Here is a 20,925-nt window from a genome sequence, read left to right as displayed (position 1 = left end):
CCCACTGGATGTTTCATAAGTTCGTAAGTGACTCATGTGACAGCAAGGATGAGATTCTAAGGAAACCCCGGGGATTTTTGTGTCTCTGATGGGAGGCAGAGTTGCCCCTGGGCAGCACTGTTGTTGTTGAGGGGCCAGGGTGGTTGCTCGAGGGCAGCACTGAGTCACAACTATCCGAAGGAGTGGAACCTGCAATGAAATTCTTCTGGGACGTGGGAGAAGGAGACATTTAATCTCAGATCCACCTCCTCTTCCGCTTCTTCTACTCCTTACAGCTGGATCTGCGGATGGTTCTAACTACAAGGTCAAGCTTGTTCTAAATTCTGAGCCAATCTCAACAGGCAAAGCCAGGGCCTTTCAGTCATTCATCTTTTTATCTTTTCATTTATTCAGTGCACGCACACACAGTGACAGGCATTGTTCAAGGCATAAAGGGATAAGAGAACATATAAGGCATGGCTTTTCCCTCACCACTGACGGCTAGAAATGAACACATAAATCACCCTAATCTTCAATTTGTTCTTCCAGGTCCTGCCTTGCCCCAGAGTCAGTCTCTGCCTGACTCTGACTTGCTCCACAAAGTCTGCCTGATATGCTCCCCCTTCCAGCCCTGTGCTACCAGGAAGCAATAGTGCAGCCGTAGGCAAACTACGGCCCGCGGGCCGGATCCAGCCTGTTCGGCTGTTCTATCCGGCCCGCGGAGCCGAAAGAGCGGAGGGTTCTCTTGCTCTCCCCTCCGCTCCTTTACTTTGAATTTATATTAGTTCACACAAACACTCCATCCATGCTTTTGTTCCGGCCCTCCGGTCCAGTTTAAGAACCCATTGTGACCCTCGAGTCAAAAAGTTTGCCCACCCCTGCAATAGTGCCTCATGCCTAACTTCCAAGTTATGGGACTGTCTCACACACAGCAGAGTGAGGAAGAAAGAGGAAGGTCAGAAGAATGAAGGAGGTAGATCCTATTGAGAGGGCAAGGTTGTCAAGAGTAGGTGCAGGGCAGGGATTGAATACTTGATAGGACAAGGAGGAATGGGGCAATACAGTGGGTCTGCCCATATCTGTATCTGATATCTGAAGATTTAATTCTTGGCTTTGTTATAAAAAAGAAGTTTGGTATGATTCTCAATATTTTATAGTGGTCAGGATTAGTGGTTTGAAGTCAGGCCAACCTGAATTCAAGCCAGTACTTTTCTTAGACCCAGGTAAGAGAGGTCCCTGCCCAGGTCCCCCTCACCACCCTACACACACAAACATACTTTCGAGTGACTCCCTTAAATATTTCTAAGTGCTTCTCTGTTGCTGTCCAGGTCTCCCAATCTCAGATGGGATCTGCATGGGTCTTGCCCTTATTTCTCCTCGTGGGGTCTGTGTCTGACCCTGTACCCCATGTATGGGGTCAACAAGATGTTCCCTATCCAGGAGAGCAGCCCGGTTATCCAATAGCTTTTGCCGGATTGCATGGTATTTCTTCCACCTGAGACTAAGCTGCCTGAACAGTACTGACATGCTGAATTTTGTACTCTCACTCCTGTACCACAAAGGATCACATCGTGGCTCTGGACTACCGATGTCCACCACTGTCCCTCGGTCTTGAGCTGCATGTATGCCTATGCTTAGACTCATGCATCTATGTTCTGACACAACACTGGCCAGAGAGGGCTGGGGTGACAGAAGGCTCCCTTTACTCTGTGCACTCCTCCTCAGGCTTCTCACTATGCAAACCGGCAGTCTTCAGGATGGCCATGTCTGTCTCCTCCAGGGGGCTTTTGAGACCAACTGTCACTCTGTGAAATCAGTAGGTATTTTGATTGATGATGTCCTCTCCTCCTCCAGCCAATGAGATGACATCTGCTTTCCTGTGTTGGTCTTGAATTGTGTTGGACCATGTGAGCATTCCTGTACTGAAGGGACTGCCCTTGCTCTGTGATGGACCCCTCATCTCTCTTCCCTCTCCCCCCACTGTTTAAGGTTTATTTGGTATTTTAGTTGGTATGACACTTTAGTTGGCTGCATTATTTATATGTAGACTTTTCTTTTTACATTATATGGCAATGTACACTAATCTGATAATATAGTACACAGAATAAGATCCTCTGGAACAGTTAAGTACAAGACATGCAGAATTGGATGTATACATTGGATCCCAGGATGTGATTGATTGGAGAAAAAAAAGTTGGACTAGGCATGTTGGGTAAAGGAACCATAAGTTATATAACACACAATGAACATACATCTAGTTTGAAGGGCAACTGTAGTGTGTGGAACATTGGCAGCGGTGCCTTTGAGGAGGTGGAACTATTTCACACTAACCAGTTTAGGACTACACAAGATAAGGACCATCCAGCATCAGGATGCAGATGCTGGGTTTTATGAACCATTACTATCTTGATCTTTAGGAAACTAATGTTCTTAGTCACACATCAGATAAAAAGGACAATACACACAATCTCCAACTAAAATCCTGCTGTAGCCTAGACAGTGAAGTTGCAGCTCTTTCTGGATCCTCCACAGTGTATCTGCACTCTTCTTCAAATGAACCTCTTCCTCAGGTGTCAGAGTCACCTTCACAACATCTGAGATTCCATTCTGTCCCAGGATAAAAGGAACACTAAGAAAGACTTATTTCATTCCATAGAGACCCTTAATCATGGTGGAAATTAGATGCACCTGCCTAAGATTCTTCTTTATACTTTCTGCCAAACCTGCCACAGATAGGCCAATGGCCCAGGATGTGTAGTCTTTCAGTTTGATCACCTCATAAGCACTGCCAATGACCTGTTTATGAACTTCTTTCCACTGTTCCTTATCTGCATCAGTCCCTAAATCAGGGTGCAGATTCTTTTTTTCATGTTGTTGTTAATCCTCACCCAAATATATTTTTTCCATTGATTTTTAGAGAGAGTGGTAGGGAGGAAGGAGGGAGAGAGAGAAACATCAATGTGAGAGACACATCTATTGGTTGTGATTGGCTGCCTGTTGACCATGGCCAGAGATTGAACCTGCAACCCAGGTACGTGCCCTTGAGTGGGAATCAAACCCAAGACCCTTTGGTCCATGGGCTGACACACTAATTACTGAGAAAAACTAGCCAGGGCATCAGGATGCAGATTTTTTATGGAGATACCAGCAACATTCACTCTACTCCACACAGGGACACTAGAGTCACCAAGGATTACCCATGACAGTGTAATGGGTGAACGCCTGGCCTCTCCCCCATTAGGTAATGGAACCTGGCTGAATGCAGATTGCAACCACTTCTAATAACATGGGTTTTTTTGAAAAGCCACTTATCTTTAAATCCACATAAGTCAAGATATCCACTGGATTGGAAACAATAAACAATTTGCATCTGGGACTGTATTTTACAAAATTAGGAATGATGAATTTAAAAATACTCATGTTACACTAAACCAAATTAAGACGGCTTTCTCTCTCTTGTTCATAGCAGTGATTATAACCAGCTTGGAGTTTACAGTTACATTATAGTCTTTGCTGCAGTCAATTTTTGGTACTCTAAGGCAGTGGTCGGCAAACTGCGGCTTGCGAGCCACATGCGGCTCGTGAGCCATGGTTTGCTGCTCTGTTGACTAATGAGTTTGCCGACCACTGGGATAGGGGCTTAATCACAAGAAACAACAACAGCCTGTAATTATTGGAATCGAGAGTCTAGGTCAGTGGTCGGCAAACTCATTAGTTAACAGAGCGACAAACCGTGGCTCGCGAGCCACAGTTTGCCGACCACTGCTCTAAGGAAAAGGCTGTCTTGTTGGACATCCGTTATCTCTCCCTTCAATTTGTCCTTCATGACATCAACAAGAACAAGTTCATCTGCCAAGTCCTTCATTATCATACTAGCTGCACAGACCAGGCCAACAGCACCAACCCCAACGACTGTAATTTTATTTGGGGGGCTTTGTTTTTCCTTAAGGAGATTCACAATAAGCTGATCCTTTAAAATTGCTATACAGGACTTAGAATCAAAAGGAATCAGAGAGGATGGCAGGCAGGCATTGGTGGTACATGGCCTTGGATCTGGACTTGGTGGCAGCTGCTCCAGTCCTCACCTATCTTAAGAAAGACTATTTTAGTTTTACATTTCCTCTTCAGTTCTAGTCCATGCATTTGGACCAGAGGGTTCAGGGAAAGAGAGAGAGATTAAAATGGCCTTAAGAAGTTAAGGTTGTGGGAGAGAGAATGGATTCATTAAGAAAACAGTTAAGGAATCAAATTTGTTTTCTTTGGAGAAGGCAAATGGGTGGTTAAATTCTTGCCTTGGAGTATAGGCAGTGATTTTATGCAGGGGATATAGACAAATTATTCCTTATGTCTGAAAAGACTAACAAGAGGAATGAATTAAGTTAGGGCTGGAGAGATTTCAGAATGATAAAGAGTAACCAGAGAAAGCCTTCCCTGGAGAACCCTGGAACAGAATTAGATAACCACTCACTCAACCAGTTTCTCTTGAGAATTGTCAGGGTTTGGGGCAAGAGGAGGGGGAGTGCAGTTGTTTTCATCCAGATGTTCAGCCTCAGCAGAAATGTAGGTGCTTAGCTGGTGGCCCTGAAGAGGTAACAAGTCTCAACCCCAGGAGCAAATGGATATTCAGGCACCATCCTGAGCAACAGAAAAGCCTTCTGGACTGTGTGTCTTCCCTTTCCTGACTGTAAAAAGGGATCATAAACTTGCTTTTTGCTGTTTGATGTTCGGGAAAAGTCACCGAGGTTTATATGCAAAAATAAGTTCTTTGGAGAATTCACAGTCTGACCCCAGCCCACATCAGCCAACTATCTGCACATCATACTCTGGGCACACCATGTATTCCCACCATTTCTCATACATACTCTGCTCCTTGACCCATGACAAGGAGCTTTGCTTAAAATGAGTTTCCTTACTCTGCCCCTTCTCTGCTGTGGCCAATTCCTACTCATCTTTTAAGGCCCAGCTTAAACACCATTGCCTCTGTGGAATGTTCCCCCTCCCCTACCCCCGGCCTCAAGCTGAGTCAGACTGAGACCTATTTCTGTGTTGCTGAACTTTTTTGTCCACACTGCTGTCTCCTCTTGAGACTGAGCTCATTGTAGATAGGAATTGTATTTCAGTCAGTTTGTCAGTTGGTCAGTCAATAAGCAAATAATTGTTGGGCACCTACTGTGTCACAGGCATCATGCCAAGCACTACAGACACACCCATGAACAAGATGGATGGGATTACTTCCCTCTAGAAGTTTACCATATGAGTGGGATGCTAATAGATAAAGAGGCAGTCACAATACAATTTGATAAGTAAAAAATCCTGTAAAGCCTGGCTGGTGTTGCTTAGTGGTTGAGCATCAACCTAAGAACCGGGTTTGATTCCAGGTCAGGGCACATGCCTGGATTGTGGGTTCCATCCCCAGTGGAGGGTGGGGGCGGGGGTGGTGGTGAAGGAGGCAGCCAATCAATGATTCTCTCTCATCATTGATGTTTCTATCTCTTTCTCCCTCTCCCTTCCTCTCTGAAATCAATAAAAGTATTTTTTAAAAAAGACATATATAAATACTGGCAGCCAGATAGAAAGTGGTACATTTAAGGAAGAGAAAGAAGCTCATTATTGCTAGAGAATAACACTGGCAAGAAATAGGGACAGAGAGGAGACCAGAGGCTGTGTTATTGTGTGCCTTAACAAAGAGCTCATGTGGTGAGCCCTATAGGAAGACTAAACTTCATCCTAAGAGCAAGAAAGAAGTATCTCAGATTTGCATGTTGAAAGATGATTCTGGATGCAATTCGAGGAACAGAGAGGAAGGAAATGCTATTAAAGGCAGGGAGAGAAGTTAGGAAGGATTCTGGTGAAATGATAGTGGCCTGCTCCAAGGGGTAGCAGCAAGAATGAAGACAAATGCATTGTTGGCAGAGGTGTCTCACAGGTGGAATGGTTGGTTTGGTGGTTTATAGGACAAGTGGAGGGTAGAAGTGATGAAGGAGGAAAGGACTCAATGGAAGTTCCCTGGCTCCTTTCTTGGACAATGTTTAGTGGGGTTGTGTTAGTTTCCTAGGGCTGCTGCAACAAGTGTCACAACCTGGGTGGCTTAGAACAGTGGTCGGCAAACTCATTAGTCAACAGAGCGGCAAACCGCAGCTCACGAGCCGCATGTGGCTCGCGAGCCACAGTTTGCCGACCACTGTCTTAGAACAAGAGAACTTACTGCCGCATAGTTTTGGAGGGCAGAAGTCTGAAATCAAAGGGTTGGTGGTGCCATGCACCATCTAATGGTTTTAGGGAGGACCTGTTTCATGCCTCTCTCCTGGTTTCTGGCAGCCTCAGGAGTTTCTTGGCTTGTAGATGGCTGTCTGTTCTCTATGTCCCTTTCACATGGCATTCTTCTTGTGTCTGTGTCCAAATTTTCCCTATTTATAAAGACATAAATCATTGGAATAGGCCTACTCTATTCATCATCTTAGTTAATTACATCTGCAACAACCCTATCCTATATAATAAAGAGCTAATATGCTAATTAGACAGGACAGCAGGACAGCCTTCTGGAACGACCTTCCGGAATGACCTTCTAGAATGACCAGTGGGTGGGGGGCGGGGCCATGGGGCTGCAGGGCTACAAGGCAGCCAGGGCTGCGAGGGCCTACTCTTGCATGAATTTCGTGCATCGGGCATCTAGTTTCTAAATAAGGTGACATTGTGAGGTACTGGGAATGAGGACATCAATATATCAATTTTGGGGGGACATAATTCAACCCAGATTGGGAGGGGTATTATTCACTAAGACAAAGAGCTCATGTGGTGGGCCAAGTTTGGTGATAGAGAGATGAAGCCTTGAGCTTGGGGCATGTTTCATTTATTGGCCGTGTGAAAAATCCACAAGAAGGTGTATAGAAAACTATATGATATATTGTGCTGATATTTAGGAGAAGGAAGGTATGAGCTGGGCTGGGAGTATAGGTTTGAGAGTCTTCAGCATGTAGGGTAAATAAGATGGTGAACCTTTGGGAAAAGTCATACTATGTGGGAAAAATGACGAATTCATCTTTGCATCTCCAATTCATCTTTGCCTCTGCCATAGCTCTAAGTGTTGGATGAATCAGTGCCTGATAAAGTAAAAATGTCTGTTCAACTCTGCATGGCTCATTACTCTGGCTCTGTGACATGAAGGGAGTATACTCCGTAGGAAGGAGAAACAAGCATCCTTAGTTTTCACCTTACATTCACCTAGAGCAGGGATTTTCCACCAGTGTGCTGCAAGACTTTTTAAAACATGCATATCCTGACTATTTAGTCAAGGGCACTGACTTCTTTTCTCTTAGGTTGTCAAATAAAAAAAAAATGATAACAGCCAACACAATAATAGCTATCAGGCATGAATTAATAAAAATTATACCTTTTTTGTTAGATCAGCAAAAAATATACACTGAGTGGTCAGATTATTATGATCTCTGAATGCATAATAATCTGGCCATTCAATATATATATATTAGAGGCCTGGTGCATGAATTCGTGCATGGGTGGGGTCTGGCCAGCCTGGCCAGGGGGAGGGGACATGGGTGGTTGGCTGGCCTGCCTGCTGGTCGAACTCCTGGTCGAGGGGACAGTTTGCATATTAGCCTTTTATTATATAGGATATACACTGAGTGGCCAGATTATTATGCATTGAGAGATCATAATAATCTGGCCACTCAGTGTATATATTTTTGTGTGTGCCGAAGAATTTTAGTAAGTAGCTTATGTGTGCCATGAGATGAAGAAGGTTGAAAATTGCTGCTCTGGAGACTAATTTAGTAAATTTGTCAAAGGCTCTCCCCCCCCCCCCCCCCCCCCCCCCCCGCTGAGGTCAGGGGTGAGGGATCCTAGCGCCTTGCCTATCTCTTGACTTGCAAGAGCAGGAACAGGAGAGGCATATGAGTCTTGCTATAGTTTGTGGCAACATTTCCTTTTTACTTGAAAAATTTCACCTTTGCCATCAGCCCAGCTTCGCAGTAAACTAAACTGTACTGAAATTTCCAAATAAAGCCTTTCCACACCACCTCCTTTCCCCTCAAATCCAGAAACTGATAGTAATTTGATATTGAGGGAATTTGGGGCCAAACAGCTCTCCCACCTGGCTCACTGGTGTGTGAGCGACAGGGCAGGGGGTGGCGGGGGATGTGGGGTGGTATAATCGGCTGCTGGGCGGTCCATCCAGCCTTCTTTGTGCCTGTTGCCTGGTGACATCCAGAGGCCCTTATCTCAGAACCATACTCTGGCTTGCTATTGGTCCGCTGATGGCATTTGTTGACAATAGACACTTCGCTGGCCCTGGACTCTGAAAGAGACCTCAGGAGCTTGGGTTTCAGGCTGCAGTGCTTGTCCAAATGCAATTCCTTAACTCTTCATGCTCCTGTGCAGGAAGGCCCAGCCACAGCCGCTAGAGTGTGTCCACCCAGATCCCTAGCCCGTTCCTCTCTCCTTCAGAGTGTGCAGCCGGGCTGGGGATTTTCTTCTCTGCTCTGCCTCTGGCAGGACAGGGTTTTCTTGCCTTCTCACGTCTGCCTGGGTTTCCTTGTGAGACAGTTTAAAACAAACAGACTTTGTTGGCATAACAAGTTACCTGAGCTGAGCTAGGAAAGGCAATCAATATTAGCAAGTAGAAAAGATTTGTTTTGTCAATATTCTAGTCTGAAAGACCTAACCCTCTTCTTGGGTACACAGGTCTGTGGCCAGGCAGGAGAGAGACTGAAAGTCAGGGGACTATGGGGAAGGTGGAGCGGGTGTGAAACCAGACAGAGAGGGATTCTGGGTGCCTCCAAGCTGGTCCCTGTTGGGCCAATGAGTGAATCCAGCCCAAAGGGGTGGTGCCATTTATGGAGGCCAGGTCTCCACTTGGATGAGCACTCAGCATCAGGCCCGCCCTACCGCCTTGCATCCTCCCCGTCTTCTGTCTCCAGCATCCTTTAGAAAATGGGTCAGCTGAGGGTCAGGCAATGATAAGCTAAGTCAGGGCAACTGCAGTGAGAAGTAGAGGTTGCCCAATTAAGGGAAGGAAGGTTCTGGCTGGCTCCTCAAAGGTCGCAGCTCTGATCTTCTAAATCCAGGCACTGCTGGGAGGAATGGACAGGCCCAGCTTCATAGAAAAGCCCCCAGGTCTACCCCACACCCTCGTGTCTTTCCTCACACCTGTAACAAAACCACTAACCTTTAGGCAGGGAAAGCAGAGGATCTGGCAAAGACCAAGCAAGGCTGTGTCAGACTGAGGGAATACTGGGAAACAGGAGAAAGAAGAATGGTCTTCCCTCCCCTCTCCTGACCCTTGTAGCCAACTGCCCAAGCCCAACCTACATTCCAAGAGGAGGCCCAAGAGGATCTCAAGGCAGGAGAGAAAGTACTATGGGTTTCAAGCTGCAAATTCAAGATGAACAGGCCCATGTCTACAGTAGCCAGCACTCCAGAACAAGTAGGGTTTGGGGCTGAGGTAGAAGGGCCAGTACCCCTTGTTCAGGGAGACAAGTCTACTGGGTTCCATCGGTCATAGGGATCCTGCTAAGGCCCACTGGAGCCCAGATGTCCCGGTTGTCTCTGTCTGAAGGGCGCTGTTGGGTTGGATGCAGTGAAAGAACCCCTCTCTCCAGCAGGGCTGTGGATCATATTTATGCTGTTTCCTTCATTTTCTTAGGTCATCTTTCTGCCAGCAACAGTTGTTCCTTGGGGTTTCTAGAGTGACTCTGCCCTTTCTGTGCATCTGAGAACCAAGGAGCCATTTATGCCCAATGCAGGTGTAATGTGCCCGCTGAGAACACAGTAGTACTTTGCCACCACCTGTTTCCAAATCCATTTGGGCTAAGAGCCAATAGAAAATATCTCCTGAGTTGGGCACAGCTAAATTTTTAGTACTTCTCCTTTTTTTCTTTTTTTAAGAAAGAGGGGACTGGTTCTAATTTAACAACAATCACTTTCCACTACGTCATGGTTTCCTTTGGTCTTTGCTTATAGGCATTATTGAGAATGGAAGAAGTGACAGGATAATAAATATGGTAATATCTCTTCCAAAATTAAAAGTGGAAAAAGGTGAATTTCACAGAGCATGGATCAGTGAGTGACCTTGAAATCAACTCTGACAAAGACTCTGAAACAACATTTTTAAGACAGTTTGTGAGCTTGCTAGGGCTCCTGTAACCAAGTACCACAAACTGGGTGGCTTAAACAACAGAAATTTACTGCCTCACAGTTTTGGGGGCTAGAAGTCTGAGATCAAGGTGTCAGCAGGTTGGTTCCTTCTGGGGGCTGTAGGGAGAATCTGCTCCAGGCCTCTCTCCAAGCTTCTGATGGTTTGCAGGCAGCTTTAACATCCCTTGAGAAGTATCACCCCTACCTTTGCCTTTATCTTCACATGATGTTCTCTGGGTGTGCATGTGTGTGTCCAAATGTCTTCTTTTTATAAGGATCCCAGTCATATTGGATCAGGGTCCTTTCTACTCCAGTATGACCTCATCTTAACCAATTGTATCTGCAATGACCCTATTTCCAGGTAAGGTCACATTCTAGGCACTGAGGGTTGGGATTTTTGAGTCTGGGAGGAATGCAACTATAACAGAGAGCTTTGAGCATTTGGTAAAACAGTCATCTCTAGAAACCAATATTAGTCCACTAAGAACACGCCACAGCAGTCTAACCAGGGGTGGGCAAACTTTTTGACTCGAGGGCCACAGTGGGTTCTTAAATTGGACCGGAGGGCCGGAACAAAAGCATGGATGGAGTGTTTGTGTGAACTAATATAAATTCAAAGTAAAGGAGTGGAGGGGAGAGCAAGAGAACCGGATAGAACAGCCGGATCCGGCCCGCGGGCCGTAGTTTGCCCACGGCTGGAACCAGATGTCCTTGTCTCACGTTAAAGGTGAGTAGCTAGATTTACCTGGAGAGATGGGCAGGGGCCAGAGCCCAACTGCCCTCCTGGCCACACCGAAGGAGTTGCGTAATGTAAGGCCTGACTTCTCATTTATTCCAGGGTCTCTAAAATTCAGTTGTGAAGCAGTTTGACAAGGAAATTAACCCCCAAGTGGCTTCAATACTTGGCCTGGTGGCCAAGGAGCTATCACAGTTACTAGGATGACAGTCATTATGTATCCAGAGCAGCAATGTTCAGAATCACTTACAAAGAAATCTCTAAAGCTTGCGAAAAAAAAAACTAATTTCCCTTGTCATCAAACTACTTCCTTTTAATTTCCAAACCTCATTTGCACCTCTTCCCACAGAGTCTGTCTGAACGAAAGACAATCTCGGTTTTCGCCAGGAATAACAGTGCGAAGGAGTGTGGGTGGCAGAGCCCTAAAGCCCAAGCTTGGGCCTCCATTTCCCGCCATTGTTCCCACCAGGTTCCCAAACACTCGCAGGGGCTGTCCTGGGGGGAGTTTTTCCAGATAAAAAGTGGCCTGGTTGGCTGCCAGTGATTCAGGCTGGTTCACAGCCCCAACCGTGTTTTTATCTCTCATGCTTATCACTTATCATCAGCTGCCAGGAGACAGACAATAGGGACAAAGAGGCATTTTGGCTGAGCCAGGTCTTAGGTGGCCCCAAGGGTTTTAGAGGCCTCCAAACAACCAGACTCAGACAGTCTCAGCAGGTCCACCTAGGTTTCCCTGCTGGGTGTCCTTTCCCTGTGAAAGCAGCAGGTTCCAGTGGGGTCCCTGGGCAATATAGCATTTCCTCGGGGCCATACAGCAGAAGTGGATCTCTCTGTGTCTATCATTTATCCCTTCTTCAGACCCACTGTTTCAGGAAGCCCAGGTCTTCAAGTGTCCACGGGAGAAGAGGCTCCAAAAGACTTTTCAGAAAGTTGTTGTTATATTCCCCCAACCCGACTCCTCGCCCCCTGGAAACTTGATTTAACTTAAAAAGTAATCCTGGTGGTAAAACTAGTGGAATTTGAATAAACTCTGAATTGGATTAATTTCCTGATTTTGATATTCTATTACAGTTATGCAAGGGTATAATATTTTTGCAACTTTCTGTGAACCTGTCATTATTTTAAAGTAAAGATGCTATTTAAAAAGTAATCATGATGGCTCCCCCAAACCCAGTCAATATGCCTTGTCTTTGAAAAGCTGAATAGCATAAATATCTGAGAACACAGGATATAAGCCAGACAGACATCAATGTAAATGCAGGCTTCATGCCTACAAGCTGTGTGACTTTGGACAAGTTACTTCATCCCTCTGAGCTTGGTTACCTTATCTAGAAGATAAATCTTAGTGCTTCCCTGGTGGGGTGAGTATAAAGACTAAATGAGGTGACTCAGTGGAAAGCACCTAACAGGGTGAATGGTAAAGCACTTAATGCCTTTTTAAAACTGTAATCTCTTCCGGCCAGGTGTGGCTTTGTGGTTGAGCGTCCATCCAGGAACCAAGAGGTTGCTGGTTTGATTCCTGGTCAGGGCACATGCCTGGGTTTTGGGCTCGATCCCCAATGGGGGGTGTGCAGGAGGCAGCCGATCAATGTTTCTATCTCTCCTTTTCCCTTCCTCTCTGAAATCAATAAAAAAAAATTAAAAAACAAAATTGTAATCTCTTGAAGAAAGAAGCCAGGTGTGTATTTTCAATAAGCTCAGAAACTCATGTGTGTAGCTGAAATAATTTTTTTAGAGGCCTCAATGGTGAGGGTCCACACCTGGATGGACATAATACAAAATGAGTCAAATGCCTGTGGAAGAATTGTTTGAATACTGTCCTAATTTTCCCCCTATAAATTGTCCCAAGTCCCAAGTTTCTTAATGTGGAACTATATTACACAATTAACGTAAGCAACATTCAATTTCCACTGTAAATAGGAATTGGCTGAAGCCTACCAGCCAGGTGCCCAGGGCTGTGGTGAGGCAGGAAGCAGCAGGAGCTGAAAGATGTTGGGCCCTATTGCCCCTACCTCCTGAGTGAGAGCTAATTAAAGGGAACATGTTTGTGAAGTATTCCAGGTACCTGCACTCCAGGAGGAGAAGGGCCACCTGGTCCAGGGGAAGCCTAGGCCCTCATCAGCACCTCCTGGGGATTTAAGAATAGGTCCAGCTTTTGTCATTCTCTTTCTAGCCCTACTTCCCTTCCCAAGCCCTATATTCCAGACAACCCAGTTACTCATCATTTCTCAGGCACCATCTGGGTTTGTTCAGTGAGGTTGTCCATCCACCTGGCCCTTCCCTCCATCCACTCCTGCAGGTTCATTCACCTTGGCTGGTTCCATCCCACCCATTTTTCAAAGCTTCCACCAAATGTCTCATCTTCCTTGAAGCCTTCTCTGCACCACCTTTCAGAGGTCATCCCTCCTCCTTTGAACTCTCCTAGCACCTGGTCTGTCTCTTTCTCACAGCCTTTATCACATTCATTCAACAGAAATCTACATGTTCTATCACCAGGCTCTGCACTGGGTCCCAGAGAATCAGGTGTGGATAACAGAGTGTGCGTGTGTGAGCACAAAGGTGTTGGGGTAGAGATGGGTGTCAAATAAATACCCAAAAATAAGGATACATTTGCAAATTGTGGTAAGTACTCTAAGGGATTAAAGAATTACTATGTGTGCTTTAAAGGCAGCTCTAGTTTAGAAGGAGAGACCAGGAAAGGCCCCTTTGAAGAATAAACACTTAAACTGAGATGTGATGGATCAGTTGAAATTGTCTTTTATCTAAGTGAAGAGTGGAGGTAAGAGCCTTTCATGAAAAACAATAGATATGCCCTGGTCGGTTTGGCTCAGCAGATAGAGCATCGGCCTGCAGACTGAAAGGTCCCAGATTCGATTCCGATCAAGGGCACATGCCTGGGTTGTGGGCTTGATCCCCAGTGGGGGGCATGCAGGAGGCAGCCAATCAATGATTCTCTCTCATCATTGATGTTTCTCTTTCTCTCTCCCTCTCCCTTCCTCTCTGAAATAAATAAAAATGTATTTTAAAATATTTTTTTAAAAGAAAAACAATAGATATGAAGCCCACAAGGCCAGAGAATGCTGGGGTATTTGAAGAACTAAAAGGAGATGGTGAGGAAGCAGAGGAAGTGAAGGTAGTAGAAAGTTCAATCATAGAGGACTGCTGGAAACCAAGATCAACCGTAATTAATATAAATGCGAGAAGTCGTCAGAAGGCTGACCTGGGCTCCTTTGATATTCACAGGGTGAATATTTCATTTTATTACCTACTGCTGACTCAATGGCCTAAAGCAAACTCCCCCAAACCTGATAATCTTACTGTTTACTAAACATTACCATTGATATGTCTGTTTGCATTCCTAAAAGGCAATTGTGTATTCTAGTAAATAAAAGCAGCTGGGAACAGAGACTCAGTGGAACTTGACTACTACAGTTAAGCTTTCCCTGGCTTCCCCCCATAATTCCAAATCTATATTTCTTGTCTTGTGTTTTAATTTGTGCATCAGCTCTTTCTCCAAGCTTTTGAACCCGAAAGCCATGCTGGCCGTGGCTTTTCACAGAGGACTGTGAGGTCATGGTAAGCATTTTGAAAATTTTACCAAGTACAATAGAAACTATTAAAGACTTCTAAATAAAGTAATGTGGTCTGCTATGTAATTTTAACTATTCCTCTGGCTGCTATGTAAAAACAGAAGCATGACTACAAGTGTGGCTACCAAGAGGAGATTGTCCTATCTCTAGGTGAGAGATGGTGGTGGCAGTAGGGATGGTAAGAGATCATAGATCTGCTTTGGAGGTCTGGCATTTTATTGGATATGGAGACTGAGAGAGAAGGTGTTAAAGATTACTCCCAGGTTAATGGCTTGGACATCTGACTGGATGATAGTTCCACCCAATGAGAAGAGCCATGTGGGAAGAATAGCAGGTGAAAGTGAAAATGTCTGAGGTATAATTTTAGACATAATATTGAAAGTAGAGATGTCCAGTAGGCAATTAAATTTACTGACCTGGAGTTCAGAAGAGAGGTCAGGATTGGAGACATACATTCAGAAAGCAATCAGCATGTAGATTTAAGTCATGTGAGTGAATGAGATTGTCTGGACCAGGGGTCTTCAAACTTTTTAAACAGGGGGCCAGTTCACTGTCCCTCAGACCGTTGGAGGGCCGGACTATAGTTTTAAAAAAAACTATGAACAAATTTCTATGCGCACTGCGGGCCTGGGATGAGTCAGCTGCTAAGCAGGACAGGCAGCGGCACCCGGCGGGCCGGATAAATGTCCTTGGCGGGATGCATGTGGCCCGTGGGCCGTAGTTTGAGGACGCCTGGTCTGGACCAAGTTCTAGAAAGGGATGAGAAGAGACATGAAGAGGAGAGCAGAGAAGAGGAGAGGGGAACAGAGAGAGTCGAGAAACGATGGTTAAAAACATACAGGATCAAGCTTTAGAGAACCCTATGTTCTACCTTGTGTTAAAATAATTAAAATAATCTCTGTTCCTTTGATTTAGTCAAATTTGTATCCTGGGTTAGGCAGTGAATCTTAAAGAATTTGCTGGGCTCTGAATTGTAACTGTAAATTTGTTCAATGAACATTGATTGAGGATATACTATGTGCCAGGCACTGGGGTAGAAGATGAGGGTAAAATATGAGTAAAGCAGTCTCTGCTTTCAGGGATCTCACAGATGAATGAAGGGGACAGACAAAAGTAGACACCAACATCAGTGATGCCTACATCAATCACCGTGAGTGCTCCCTAGGTGCTAGGTATATGCCTACAGGTTTTCACTCACTATTTCACATAATCCTGGAACCGACCAATTCGGTGGCTAATATTATCCTCGTTTTATAGAGAAAGGAGATGAGACTAAGATAATTTAAATTATTTGCCTAAGATCACACAACTGGCTGATAGAGTGAAGGTGTGAACTCAGCCTTGCATGGCTCCCTCTCTGGGCTCTTAGTATCACCTAAGTATTTCTCAAATGTAGTCTCCTCATTCCTGGGGCAGGTGCTACTGCCCTCTTATCTCCTGCCTCTGCTTTCTGCCACAGCCTCCTTACAGCTCCCTAACGCAAAACTCTCCCTGGTTTGATCCATTCTTGTTATAGCCAGAGTGATCTTGAACCACAAATCTCAGGTCTATCCCTTGCTCATCTCTATACCTCCAGCACCTACCATGGTGTCCGGAAAATAATAGTCACTCAGTAAATACTTGTTTAAATAAATGAATGAGTGAGTGAATGATTAATTATAAAGTATTAGGATGTATTCAGCGCCAAATGAGTAGTACAGACAATAAGTGTAAGAGAAAGAAGGAAGTGACCACTTCCAGTTGGGATAGCCACAGAAGCTTCACAGATAAGAAGAAATTTATGCTGGGCCTTGCAGGATGAGATAACACATGTGAAAGTGCTGGCCCAGTGCCGACCTGCAGTTGGTGTTGAATACAGGTGAAATGAATCTGGTTTGGCTAGGCCGAATCAGAGGATATTCCATCAGGGCAGGTGGTGGGGGCAAAGGTTCAAAGGTTCCAAAGTGGAAAAACACAAGGCAAGTTCCGGGAACAACCAAGAGACCTGTATGACTGAAGCAAATGATTTGCATCCAGGAAGACAAGTAGAATAGAAGCATAGATGGGGGGCAAGCTGTGGACGATGCAGAGGAGATAACTCATACTTTTGTCCTGAGTGGTCAGTATGCAAAGGCCACACTGCTGCCTATACCTGTGTTTTCTATCAATGAGGTGCCAAATTGAACTTAAGGAATCCTTTAAACAATGCAAGCAAAACAACTTAAACACTCAGGGTCATGAGATCGGGGCAGAATGAGTGAGGTACAGGATTAGGTAATTATTTGGTGTCTCTGTAGTGGAAACAACAGGCCAAAATAACTCCAAAATAACTGACCAGTTTTCATTTTTCTCTGCCTCTCGAGTTTTGCCTGAATCAGAGAGCAGATGAATTGACCTAGGAAAAAAGTTACTTTAAGCAGGAAATGCAGTAGGGAGGAGAATGGGAAATCCTAAAATCATGCCAGGAGAGGAAGCAGTCAGTGCTGGTCAGGCTGAGAAGAATGGGACCCGCTTGCTGCACTTGGCTCCTGGCCTGCTCGTGGGTATAGCCTACCTTAAGATGCTTGACAGTACAGGATAGCGACAGTTTGGCATGTGTCATGGCCACTGGCTGTTTGGAGCCAACACCAATAGTACACTGTGTTTGGAGAAGGAAAGTGAAGACTATGGTTGGGCAACACATAGGAGAGCTCTGTCCCCTCACCAAGCCCACCTGCATCCTGTGTGTGACCCAAAGGAGATACCATGCTGCAGCGAAAAAGACATTGGAAGGGGAGTTCTGAGTCAAGTCCCCATCTCTGCTACATAAGGGTTGTGTGTCCTTCACAAGCCACTGAAACTCTCTAAGACGCTGTCTTTCTCATCTATTGTTCTAATGAGGAAGGTGGGCTAAGGGTTCTTTCCAGATCTCAAGTTCTGTGATTCTCCCATGCTTTGGCTCGAAAAAAGCAGAAGCAATAGCTTGTGTATATAGAGAGAAACAGATTTGTTATAAGGAACTGGTGATTGTGAAGGCTGTCCAGTCCAATATCCACAGGGTAGATTGGCAGGCTAGATCTAGGGGAGCTGATGCTCTAATTTCAGTCTGAAGGCTGCGCCTGTAGAACAGGGAAGAGATGATCTTGCAGACGAAATCTGAAGGCAGGCTCTCTTGCTTGGGGGAGGCTGGTCTTTTTGTTCTATTCAGGACTTCAACTGATAGGATGAGGCCCAACCATGTTAGGGAGGGCAATCTGCTTTACTCAAGGTTCACCGATTTAAATATTAATCTCATCCAAAAACACTCTCACAGAAACACCCAGAAAAATGTTGACCCAATATCTGTGTACCCATGCCCAGCCAAGCTGACACATAAAATTAACCATTACACCTTGTTATCCAGTCTTAGGTTCTGGTGCCAGATCTCACTCACCTTTTGCTCCAGCCACTAAAGAATATTCCCTATATCTGTCCTGTTATTTTCCATCCTCTATTCCTTTGCTTACACAGTGCCTTCTATCCCTCCCCATCTATCTCTCCGTTCCTTATTTAAATCCTACATTTCTTTCACAAGTAACTCATTTAGCACCTCCTCCTGAGAGCACTGCCACATTCTAATAAGAAACCTTAGATAATTTCCACAATCTTAGTTCCTCTTCTGTACATAGGGATGATTCCTATCTTAGTAAAAACTGAATGAGCTAATACATGTCAGATATAGAACAGTTGTCTCACTTTCATGAGCGTTGATTTTTTTATTGCTATTCTCTGTGTCTCCCATGCCATACTAGAGATGTTTGAAAAACACACACAAAAACTGTGGCTTGGGATTTCACAGTTATCTTAAAGGTAAAGTGCTTTGAACACAGACTACACATACACATAGACTTTATCTCCTCTCCTCTTTTTCATTGTAACTCAACGGTCTTCAACTTCCAATGGTTGTAAGAATTATTGCCCAGAGTTGTAAACACACAACAATGTATGCTCTATTTACAGGAATTAAAGGAAGTTGAAGTATAATTGTGACCATATGTGTTTTTTGTCTTATGCACTGACTGTGTAGAATCTAAACAGTGACTCTGCTTTGTAGGTTTGGTTTTAACTACCAGCTCCTTTCTCCCTAGGTTATTGATGAAGCTCTGGGTGAGAAGTGGCCAGCAAAACGTCAGCACTCTGCAAGATTGAGTTGCTTAGTTTCCTCACTCTGCCTCTACTTTCAACGTTGGTCCGCAGTGCTGATGCCTACTGATGCCTACTAGGTTAGAGCTCTTAGAAATGCTCCAAGTCTGAACCTCAAAGGGTTGGCTTTCTGGCTCAGTTACTAGCTATTTGGCAACCATATTTCAACAGCCTGTCATTCCCTATTGTGGGGAAATGTAAATGAGGGACTCTGAGCCCACAAGGGGCAAATGCCTAATCATTCGGGTGTCACCCAGGCATGAAGACCACAGAGATGCAAATGACTAATTTGAGACAAAGGGGTGCCTGGACGTCACCTTCAGCAGTGAAACCATGATGGCAAAAAATGGCCCAGGACCCTTGATAGAGACAGAGTAAGAAGAGGAGTGGGGAGGTGAACATCATCCTTGAAAATGAAGGTAGAGGTTATAAGCTCACACATGCTCTTATTTACTACATTTTGGGATTTATCAGGAAGTCTGGCCCAGTGGAGAATAAAAACTTGGTAAGACTCCAGTATCTGTGTTATTTCCCCATATTTGCAACTCGTTTTCCTCCTGTCTGTGCTGCTGTTGGGAACAGCAGTTAGGCCTGTGGAACTGCTTTTGAGGGGTGCCAGGAGAGATAGCTGAAGCAGCTGCCTCCCTCCTCATCAGGCTCTGGTGGGGAAGAAAGGTCCTTAAAGTATCCAATAGGTGGAGGCTGCCACTCAAAGGCCAAGTGGGCACCCCTGGGACCTGCTGTAAAGCAGCAGAGAGAGCTTCACTGGCAGCCCTGGGGCTGAGAAGGCCCTAGTTCCAAGCAGTATGAAGTCCCTGTGAAGCTCCTCAACAACCTCTGCAATGTTAAACTTAAAATACCATCCCTGGCTCCAATAGCCCATATAAACGTACTTTTATATACATGTGTGTGATATCTCCCTTTAGACCGTCAGCTCCTTGGTTATGTTATCACCCCCAAGGTCTGTCTATTTTAGGGTGTTGACTACAGAGACCACACTTTAATTGTTGCTGTTACTGCTATGTGACAACAAACTACCCCCAAACTTAGCAGCTTGAAACAATAGTGCTGTACTATTTTTCTTGGTTCTGCCATTTGGTCTGTGTTTAGCTGAATAATTTGTACCACATGGCATTGGCTGGGACACTACCTGGGTTGCGTTCAGCAGGTCAGTTTGGCTATGCTGGAAGGACTAGAAGGCCTTGCTCATATGTATGGTTCGTTGGTGATCCTCCACATGACCTTGCTCTCCCTCTCTTTGTCCATTCAATAGTCTAGTTACCACTTATTTCCAGTATGGTGGTGGCTTCCAAGAGCAAAAGTAAAAGACGATCTATTACATTTAGAGATAGCACATATGTCCTTTCAACATTTTACCAATCCTATCTAATAAAAGAGTAATATGCAAATTAACCATCACTCCACTACACCCACAAGCAATGTCCACAAGCCACACCCACAAGCCAATCAGGAGCGAATATGCAAATAAACCCAACTAAGATGGCTATGGCCACAGAGAGCAGGAGGGAGGCTTGGGTTTCCCTGGCAATGGAGGGAGCCAAGCTTTCCGCCTGCCCTTGCCGGCCTAGGCCTCCACTCAAGGCTACAAAGTTTCAATAATAGAAGATACATAAATCCAAACACAAATGGCGGCAGCCATGGAGCTGGAAAGAGCAGGAGGCTAGGGTTGCCCACGGTGATGGAGGAAGCCAAGCTTTCCGCACACCCTGGCCGGCCCAGGCCTCCACTTAAGGCTACAAAGTTTCAATTATAGAAGATACATAAATCCCAATAGAAATGGCTGCCACCACAGAGCAAGCAGAAGGCTTGGCTCCGCTCCAGGCTACAAAGTTTCAATTGTAGAAGATAAATAAACCCCAGATACCAGGGCCTCTGCTTGGGTCACCAGGGGTCGTGGCCGGCCTGCAAACCACCACAGGCCCCTCGCCCAGGCCGCCTCACGCCCCAAGGGAACCCCCACCCTGATCCGGGACACCCTTCAGGGCAAAGCAGCTGGCCCCCACCCGTGCATCAGGCCTCTATCCTATCTAATAAAAGTAATATGCAGATTGACCATCACTCCAACACACAAGATGGCTGCCCCCATGTGGTGAAAGATCCTGCCCCCATGTGGACACAAGATGGCCACCACAAGATGGCCAGCAGGGGAGGACAGTTGGGAGGGACCAGGCCTGCAAGAGAGGGAAGTTGTGGACAATCAGGCCAGCAGGGGAGGGCAGTTAGGGGTGACCAAGCCGGCAAAGGAGGGAAGTTGGGGGTGACCAGGCCTGCAGGGAAAGGCAGTTGGGAGGGACCCAGGCCTGCAGGGGA

General features: G+C 45.5%; 1 pseudogene across 1 annotated transcript; it reads right to left on the bottom strand.

Moving 5' to 3' along the window:
* Nucleotides 1-2,409: 2,409 nt before the first annotated feature.
* LOC308233703 (L-lactate dehydrogenase A chain-like) lies at nucleotides 2,410-18,929 on the bottom strand (annotated as a pseudogene). Its single transcript has 5 exons — nucleotides 18,912-18,929; nucleotides 16,988-17,071; nucleotides 3,729-3,970; nucleotides 3,086-3,355; nucleotides 2,410-2,819 (listed from the first exon to the last, which is right to left on the bottom strand). The product of its transcript is annotated as an L-lactate dehydrogenase A chain-like (transcript).
* Between the last annotated feature and the right edge of the window lie 1,996 nt (nucleotides 18,930-20,925).

This window comes from Plecotus auritus (genome assembly GCF_963455305.1).
Source record: "Plecotus auritus genome assembly, chromosome: 9".
In the NCBI taxonomy this organism is placed as follows: Eukaryota; Metazoa; Chordata; class Mammalia; order Chiroptera; family Vespertilionidae; genus Plecotus; species Plecotus auritus.
This window is presented reverse-complemented; position numbering and strand designations above follow the sequence as displayed.